Below are 9,980 nucleotides of genomic sequence, written 5' to 3' on the forward strand. Positions count from 1 at the left end.
CTTTGCCTGTTTGGGCCTCCTCGCTCCCCTTTAGTGTGTAGTGTGCATCCGCATCAACCAGACCTTCTTAAGCAATAACCTTCCTTCTTAATCTTGTAGGGGGCCACAATGACCCATGACCCACTACTCACTGTGCACGTGTAGGTCTGGATTGTGTCAACTGTCAATACTACATCATTTGATGTAAACCCTTTGTCTCAAAAGCTTATATAACTGTGCTTTGACCTCTAACTGATGGAACAGTCCTCAGAGTTTTCTGAAAGACTGTCTCCAGGGTTATAATCCTCAGGTTAGCTCCCATAAAATTTTCCATTTCTTTCTCAGAGAACTGTCCCATGTACCATCCTTCCAGAACAGCCATGATCCTGTCCATTTGCTGCTCTTCCCCCATAAATGGGTCTTTGTGAAATTCCATTTCTTTGGCTGGACACCATCATCCCATCCCCATCCACTTGGTAAACTCATCTTCCAAGACCCTGCCCAAGGGTTACCTGCTCTGTAACATCCTCCCGAGAAGTCCTGCTCTTCTGTGCTCCAGGAAAATGCCATTTATGGAAGTCATTTCTGTACAAATAAATGTAAAAAGCCTGGATGTTTTCCCTCGATGCCACGGATGCCACCGTCCCAAATTCCTGACCCACTGAGACTTTGCTCAAACAGTTAGACTGCCCTATATGCATACAGAAATGCTAAAGACTTTACACAACAATTCTCTCCACAGATGTTTCCCTGAGACACAGTGTGGGCTGGGCAGAGGGGGAAGGTAGAGTGAGGGGTTCACTCACATCTACCTCCATCAACTCTGCCCCTCCATCTGGGAGGCTGATGCCACCTGAGGGGCCTAGTCACACTGTGACTTTCATGGGCTCTGGGCACTTTTGATTTCATGAGCCCTTTCCTCCATTCATTAAAATTTTTTTTTTTTTGCGGTACGCGGGCCTCTCACTGTTGTGGCCTCTCCCATTGCAGAGCACAGGCTCCGGACACGCAGGCTCAGCGGCCATGGCTCACGGGCCCAGCCGCTCCGCGGCATGTGGGATCTTCCCGGACCGGGGCATGAACCCGTGTCCCCTGCATCAGCAGGCAGACTCTCAACCACTGCACCACCAGGGAAGCCGCCAATTTTTTTTTTTAATAAATGTATTGGTATAAAAACAAACATAACCTAGGCTGCCTTCATTATCATATATTCATTTCCAACTATTCATTTTTTCCTTGTTTTTTTTTTTAATTTACTAAAATTTTTCTTTTTTAATCTTTGGCTGCACCAGGCGGCTTGCGGGCTTGTGGGATCTTAGTTCCCAGAGCAGGGATTGAACCTGGGCCCTCCAGTAAAAGCGCGAAGTCCTAACCACTGGAAAACCAGGGGATTCCCCTCTTCTGGTTTTAAAATAAATCAAATTAAAACGTTTTCAAGGGCCCCTGAAAAGTATTGTGGGCCCAAGTCAATGCACTGTAGAGGAGATTGTGCCCTGTGCCTCATGAAGAAGCTGACTCTGGCTGAGGGCAACAACCTGAAACTCACTGAAAGCTCGAAGGTTTTATCTCCTCTTAACTGTTCTTTGAGACTTGAGAGAAGATGTAGATTAATGCTTCTTGCTACAATCTTATCAAGACTCAGGGACACATGGTTATTCTCTCTAGGCAAAAGTTGCCAAGGGACATACCATCTATATAACTGCTAAATACACAACATACGATAAAGCGTGCCTTGTGCAAACTAGCCTTATAAATACATAATAGCCCACAGAGGCTGGCTCTCAATGCTGTCCCCTCAAGGAGTTAGGATGGAGTTATGGGAGCCGCTTGGGCTGCTGGGTGATTATTATTGTTCATACCTGACTGACAGTTGAGGAAACTGAGAGGAATCTGGTAACTGAGCCAAGATGATGCAGAGCACAAATGAATTAGTGACTCCAGGATTTCCATCCTGGTCTGTGCTCTTATGAGTTGCTTTGGACAGACAGACAGAGTTTGAGGTGCCTGAGGGCCTTCTAGGGGAGAGAGACATCAGGAGGTATTTAGATAAACTAGTTCAAGGATCAGGTGAGATCCCTAGCTCGTGACATAGATTTGGGAATTATCCAAGGGTTGGTGGCATTTAAAGATTCAGAGTGGATCAGCTTGCTCACTCTGTTGCAATCTCTGTACCATGAAACCACCCTGAGTGGGCCCCTTCCCTTGGGGAGATGAGCAGCTTTGCTCTCTTGTGGGCTCTTACTCCCTACTCTTTCCCAGGTATGCCTGGCTCCTGAGAAACATTTACAGGGCAACTTCTGTCCACAGGCCCTGGGCTACCAGCTTGGGCTTCCATCTCCAGCCCCACTATTTCCTGCTGGATTAGATGCCAGAACTTGACTTTCCTCACTTTGATGCCTGATCTCTCTGTGGAACCAGCACCTCTGTGCACTCACCCACACAGTAAGTATTTATTGAGCACCAACTATGTGCAGGACACCATTGTAGGTACTGAGGATACAACTGTGCACAAAGTTGACAAAGTCTCTTGAACCCAAGGAGCTTATAGTCTAGAGGCAGGAGGCAGACAGTAAACAAATAATAGTTCCAGGTGTCAGGAATACAATAAAGCCTCATAATGTGGCGTGAGTGAGGGCACAGGAGGGCTCTGAGGAGTGGCGGTGACACTGGTCAAGGTTGTTGGTGGGAAAGGAGTCTCAGAGGGGGGATGTTGCAGCTGAGCCCTGAATGAGGAGATGGTAGCGGCTGTGAGGAGATAGGGTGCGTGCAGGGCCCTTCCAGCAGGAGCAGTGAGCTGTGCAGGTCCAGGCTTGGTATGCCTGGAAGGCCCTCCTGATGGGGGGGAGGGGCTTGGAAAGGCAGAAAGAGCCAAGGCAGGCAGGGGGTCCTGCCCTGGGTGAAAGGCCCAACCTAGGGCCACCAAGGACCAGCTGACAAGATGGGAAGAGAAGACCCCTTTTTCCTGGGGAAGGAGAAAGAGGGAGGAAAAGTAGCAAGGAAGAAGCAGCAGCAGGATCGGGGCCCTTGTTAAAAAATTGTTAAGAATTTCAAGATGGTGACAGCAGAGCATTGAACCTGGTGAGGGCCCTTCTGAGCACCGAGCATGGTGCCACTCAACAGGACACGGTCCATGACACTGGCCCCAACCCAGTGGAGACCCTTGGGAAGATGAGGCACGGAATCCAGGTCCTCCTTTCACCCCAGGCTGAGCCTCACCTCGCAGGCAGGGCCACAGGACACAGGGTAAAGGTGGTGGGTTAAAATTTTCTATTTTGATGAAAATGTAGCAAACTGTACAATGTTGCAAAACCAACATAATTTATGTAGCTGATTTCATGGACTTTTGATTACACTTCTGACAGTTGCAGTGTTCTTCTTTCCCTTGGGAGATCTGGGGCAGATGGGGCCCGGGAATCTCTCCTCCTCACAATAGGGTTAACCTCTGAGCAGGTGTGACATGTTCCCGGGCAGGCACAGTTGGTTGGAGCCAAGAATGTTTAACCCCCTATATTATGTCAAATATCATTTATATCAAACCACCCCTCCTTAATCTTAGGCTAATTACCTTATGATTAACACTAGTCCTCTGACCTTGGTAAACCATTTATTCTCCCCGAACTTCAGATTTCCTCATCTGTAAAAAGGAGATAATTATACTTCACAGGGGTGCTGTGAGGATTAAACATATGAAAAGCCTTTTTAGAGTATTAAGGTCTAAACAAATGCCAGGTAGTGTTACTACAGATCTGCTCAGTGGTTGCCTCACCCGTGCAGACAGGGGATTCGGGACAGCCACGGCTTGACAGAAGCCTCTCTTTGTGCCACTGACTCTGAGGCTCTGGTGTATTCTTAGCAATCAACTTCTGATCTTCAGTTTCTCAAGCAGCTTCCTTTCCTGGGGAGATCCCCTTGGCTTGTCAGGTATGCCTCAGATCACAGATCAATAATCCTGGTTTATATAAGAGACTCTCGTGAGTTGGGCTGCCTTCATAATTTTAATTGTCCCTAAATGAACCGAGAAGAATCCAGATCCTGGACCTGAGGGTCTGATGGAGACAAGTAATCATTCTCTCTAATTTCTTAGTGCACTTGGGTAATACTCTTATTAATTAGTTTTTTAAATTAATCGGTAGTTGCGGCACGCGGGCTGTAGAGCAGGCAGGCTTAGTTGCCCCACGGCATGTGTGATCTTAGTTCCCCGACCAGGGATCGAACCTGAGTCCCCTGCATTGGAAGGTGGAGTCTTAACCACTGGACCACCAGCGAACTCCCAGTAATATGCTTATTAAAAGGTGCTAAAGGCAGATACTTTTATTACAAGAGTGAGCAATGGTCCCCTAAGCTACTATTTGTGATGCAGTGTTGCCCATGCCGTGGGGTGGAGTCTACCAAGATCCTTAGGCCTTTGCAGTGGCCGTTCCTTCTGCCTTGAAGGCCCTGCCTCCACACATCCCATGAAAAATGTCACCTCCTCCAGGAGATCTTCTCTGCCCACCCCACCTCAGAGGGCCCTTTCCCCTGCTCCCTGTCACCTCGCTATCCTCCCTACCCTGCTCGATTCTTCCTGGCATATGCCCACCTGACTCATGTTTTATAGGTTTACTGTTGGAATCGCCCCATTTAAGTGTGAGCTCCGAGAGAGCTGTGACTCTGCTCTGTCCACTGCGGTGTTTCCAGGCCTGGGGCTCACAGCATTTGACCAGCAATGGGATCCAGATAGAACTTATATTATTCTCTTGTTTTCATTGTATTTATTTTTTAAAAATACTTTTGTTCAGGACAAATACTTATTTTACATTTATCACAGTGATATAAAGTTTCCTTTAAAAATAAATTTAAGAATGTAAGTAATTTTAAAAGATCAAGTAAATAATGGTGGTGCCCAGATGTCACATAAAGGGTGCTCTGTGGATGCCTTTTGGGGACTCTGCTTGGTCTGTAAACCCATTCTGGCAACTGCTTACTCCTAACTGTGTGTGCGCGTGCACACACACACACACACACACACACACACACACACACAGAGAAACACACTCATATTACAGAGATATCAAGCCTTAGGGTTGATGGTCGCCTCCTACAAGTGGACCAAGGAGCAGGGAAGGTCCTTGGCCAGACTGGGGAGTGCTGGTGAGTACACACTTCCCAGGGCTCCTGAGGCCCCTCTACCTTTCTGCCTGGGCGTCCATGAGACACTCTGTGTCCTCCTACCTTCTGTTTTCTCCCTTAAGCCAGCTTGAGCTGCTGATACTTGCAACCACAGTCCTGTACACCACGGTCTTCTGAAGTTAAATACAAACTGTGTGCCAATGCATGTCTGTTGTCGGGGGTGGGGGCATGGCAGAAAAAAGCTATTTAGTCATTCAGTCCTCATGCATCGTGCACGACCGTGGGCCAGGTGCTGGCTAAGTGCTGAGAATACAAAGTTCCCCCAAGGAATTCATCATTTCCTGAGCTCCACTGAGTGTCAGCCTTAATCACCCAATAAATGCTGAGCAATGGGAAGCAAGGTTGAGCAGGGCATGGGGGGCTCACTGGCGGCACAGGACATGAGGGCTTTCTCCAGTCCTGCTCCTCCCCGTGGAAGTGTTTAAAGTGTGGCTCCTTCTAAGGATTTTTTTTTTTTTTTTTTTTTTTGCTGCGCCGTGGGCTTAGTTCCCCAATTAGGGATTGAACCTGGGACCTCAGCAGTGAAAGCATGGAGTCCTAACCACTGGACCACCAGGGAATTCCTGGATATTTTAAGTTTTAATGGAGAAAGGAAGGTGGGGGATGAATGAATGAATGCAATTTGGGACTTACCTCAGGGTGAAGATGCCAAGTTTGAGCCCTTGGTCAAGGTTACTGGCTACTGTGTCTCAGGGCCCCCACTGGAGCATGGAATCTGACTGTGGCTGTTTGTCCTGTAACCTGGTCATGTAGTACAGTCCACTGACTACAGTCAAGAGACAATCGATATCCAATCTTGCACCTAGAAATTCACTGGAGTAAAGTGAGGTGGCTGTGACACACCATTTTGGTGTTTTTACTTGCAAAATTCATCACCAGCACTCCTCCCACCTCTCAACCCAGGCTCCCAAATCAACCTGCACGCCAAATTAAGAAGCATATAAAAATGTGCAACGCATCGATGCAGCCCGGCACTGAAAATAGCAGCTGCAGCCACAAACCAAAAAAAGGCCTTTGTGAACAGAGTGAAAGAAGCGGTTTGTCCTGAGTTCATCTTTTAAGCCACAGATAGAACCCCCTACTATTACTAAAGTAACGTCTTTAATCAAAGATAGGAATCAATTAGAGGAAAGCAGGATGTCTTAGTACATTAGATTTTCCTTTTCCTACTAAGTCTCCAAGGCCCTAATTTCCTAGTCAGAGCCAAGAGAGTATGAACTCACACGAAGGCAGGTAGTGGACCCACTGCATAGATTTGACAGCATTAGCAGAGGGCAGGTTCAAGATGAAGCACACAAAATCGGGCGATGAATCACTTCTGAGGTGTAAGAACCCATGGTCTCCAGGTGACAGTGTTACACCCTGACCCTGGGCACCACCTTCAGGAACACGGCTTCTAATAGCTCTGGTGCATCTGTCTCAAATTAAACTGTCCCTCATGTTTCAAACAACGTTGAATTTATCTCCTCAGCCAAATTAACACCACTTAAGAAGATCAGTTTCAGAAACACTTCTCTACTAGACTCCAATCTAAACCACACAACTTCCTGAGCAGTTTCACATGTGGAGCTACCTTCCCAGCCAACACAAGCATTTTTCTTCTTTAAGAGTATTGAGTCAGACAGACGTAGAGAACAAACGTATGGACACGAAGGGGGGAAAGTGGCGGGGTGGGGTGGGGTGGGGTGGGGGGTAGTGGCATGAATTGGGAGATTGGGATTGACATATATACACTAATATGTGTAAAATAGATAATAAGAACCTGCTGTATAAAAAAGTAGATAAAATAAAATTCAAAAAAAAGAGTATCGAGTCAGACTGGAGTCAGACTTATAGTCCAGGCAGTCTGTATTTTTTTGAGTGGCACTGAGGTCATACTTTAATCTACCCTAACCATATTTAATTGTCCTCTGCCCCCCATTAGTGATTCCAAGGCTGAAAAATTATGCAAAGTCCCTTACAGAGTTCAAGTTAGCTTGACAGATAAAGAGTCAGAGAGCTTGGCAGGTGGCAGAAAGGTACAGGGAGCGGGAGAGGGGGAGGAAAAGGCTCAACTTTTATACCTAAGCCCAAAGCACAAGGCAGGTACTAGGATGATGGAATAAAAATTGTTCCTGTTGCTTTGAAATGCTTCAGCGACGCCAAAGGAAGGTTTTCTTGTTCTGTTTTTGAAAGCTACAAATCATTATTCATCAAATGAAGCCAATGATCAGGTGTACCAAATTAAGTGTCCCCAAACTATAATTTTTCTCTTGTGAGGAAAGCTGCCTTTACTGGAGTGCACAGACCAAAAGATAGAAAAGCCTTTTTGTGACTAGTTGAAACTTCTTATAGAAGTCCCACCAATTTTTTCATCTCCCGGCACATGGGATATGCTAATTCTTTGGCTTTTGCTGACCCACCTTGTAAAACCTTCTCTAAGTGGTCCTTGTTCATCTTCAGTTTTTCAATTTCACTCTTAATTGAAGCAAATTTCTCAATCACAGTATCTGCCACCATCAGCTTGTAGCGAGTGGTGTTGATGCGAGCACTGAGGCAGACCACCTCCTCTACTGGGAGTCCCGTCACTGCTGCATGGATGGAGACCTTGTTGGAGATGCCCCCTCAGCTGGCTGGGCGTAGGTGACCTCTGAGGTGAAGTCTATCACAGCCTTGCGGACTTCTGCAAGGAAGGTCTTTAGTGGATCATTTAATAAAGCTGTTCTTCATTTCAAAAGACAAATGAAATACATTCCAGTGACTCAGTGTTTTCATTTTATTTTTAAAATTTATTTATTTTTGGCTGCACTGGGTCTTCGTTGCTGCGTGTAGTCTTTCGCTAGTTGCAGCGAGCGGGGGCTACTATTCATTGCGGTGCACAGACTTCTCATTGCAGTGGCTTCTCTTGTTGTGGAGCATGGGCTCTAGGCACATGGGCTTCAGTAGTTGTGGCACGTGGGCTCAGTAGTTGTGGCTCGTGGGCTCAGTAGTTGTGGCTCGTGGGCTCTAGAGCGCAGGCTCAGTAGTTGTGGTGCACGGGCTTAGTTGCTCCACAACATGTGGGATCTTCCCGGACCATGGCTTGAACCCGTGTCCCCTGCATTGGCAGGCGGATTCCTAACCACTGCGCCACCAGGAAAGCCCCAGTGTTTTCATTTTAAATAAATTCATTACAATGGAAAAGATGGGCGCTCCTTTACTCCTACCTTTTAAAACAGGTGACACCAAGCAAGGTAGGTGTTAGTGCAGGGGCAGAGGGGTTGTGGTGGCTCTGTGGGGTGCTGAATCCAGGGCAGGAGGGTGTCTGGGTGAGGAGGGTGACTAGGTGAGGTAATGATGGAAACAGTGGCTTGGAGAGGGTGTCAAAGAGCCCAAGAGGTGAGAGGGCATCCATGTGTGGTGACAAAAGAATGGTTACATATGACTGGATTATCCCAATATGTTGAGGATTGTGGGCATTTGGGATTGTTGGAAAAGAGAACAAGTACAGAGAGAAAGAATAAAAACTAGAATAAATCCTGTGGTGTTGGATTGGAATCAAAGGTACTGGTTTGAACTGGTTTTCAACATATATATATGTATTTTTTTTTTTGCGATACGCGGGCCTCTCACTGTCGGGGCCTTGCCCATTGTGGAGCACAGGCTCAGCGGCCATGGCTCACGGGCCCAGCTGCTCCATGGCATGTGGGATCTTCCCGGACCGGGGCACGAACCCGTGTCCCCTGCATCAGCAGGCAGACTCTCAACTACTGCGCCACCAGGGAAGCCCTCAATATATATTTAAGTACAGAAATACAGATGCATGTATGTATACATATACATATATCCCTGAGCTCCATCCACTGAGGGGGCCTGGGAATAGGCACCACAATAGCAATGAGCACCCTTGGCTTGGTTTCTAAATACCTTGCTCTAGTAAAAGAAACTAGAACTCCTTGGGGGAAATAGCTGGTTCAGACTGGGGCAGAGAAAGTACAAGGTGAGCCTGGAACAACTTGTGCTTGAAGTGCTGGAATGGTATTTCATTTGTCCTTTGAAATGAAGAACAGATATATTAAATGATCCGCTAAAGACCTTCCCTCAGCATCTCTAAAGCATTCATAACAACAGGAACAGTTTTTATTCCATCTTCCCAGCACCTACCTTGTGCTTTGCAGCTAGGTATAAAACCTGAGTCTTGGGACTTCCCTGGTGGCGCAGTGGTTAAGAATCTGCCTGCCAATGCAGTGTAAATGGGTTTGAGCCCTGGTTCAGGAAGATCCCACACACTGCAGAGCAACTAAGCCCATGCACCATAACTACCGAGCCTGCGCTCTACAGAGCCCGTGAGCCACAACTACTGAGCCCGTGAGCCACAACTACTGAAGCCCGTGCACCTAGAGCCCATGCTCTGCAACAAAGAGAAACCACCACGATGAGTAGCCCCCACGTAGCAACAAAGACCCAATGCAGCCAAAAATTAAATAAATGAATAAAAATTTAAAAAAAAAAAGCAGAGTCTTCCTGCTTCCTGCACATATCAAAAGGTCACAGAAGCATTTGAAGGGGCTCCCACTGGCCAAATGTGGGACAACATGAGCATCAATATCATAAAATATCAAAATGATAGTAATATATAATAATCATTGAGTAAAACAAACCCATGAGTCCATAAGCAAATGAATAGAGAAAAGGAAGCCTTCCTTATGGTAGAATGCCAACCAATAAGTATAGGAGGAATGTGGGATTCAAAAACATTACTTGGCTGCCATCATAGTAGTAATTCAGCCAAGAAACAGCAATAGATGCTTAAACTAAGGGGTAGAGTTTAACGAGGAATGGGATATTTAGTCTCAAAGCACTACCCTACAAAA

At 46.6% G+C, this 9,980-nt stretch overlaps 1 long non-coding RNA gene across 1 annotated transcript; it reads right to left on the reverse strand.

Annotated features, from left to right (window-relative positions):
- Window positions 1–468: 468 nt before the first annotated feature.
- LOC132415364 (uncharacterized) lies at window positions 469–3,942 on the reverse strand. The gene is made up of 3 exons (XR_009517130.2): window positions 3,746–3,942; window positions 3,545–3,613; window positions 469–564 (listed from the first exon to the last, which is right to left on the reverse strand). It is a non-coding gene; the product is annotated as an uncharacterized lncRNA (long non-coding RNA).
- Window positions 3,943–9,980: the final 6,038 nt, after the last annotated feature.

This window comes from Delphinus delphis, chromosome 19 (genome assembly GCF_949987515.2).
Source record: "Delphinus delphis chromosome 19, mDelDel1.2, whole genome shotgun sequence".
NCBI lineage: Eukaryota > Metazoa > Chordata > Mammalia > Artiodactyla > Delphinidae > Delphinus > Delphinus delphis.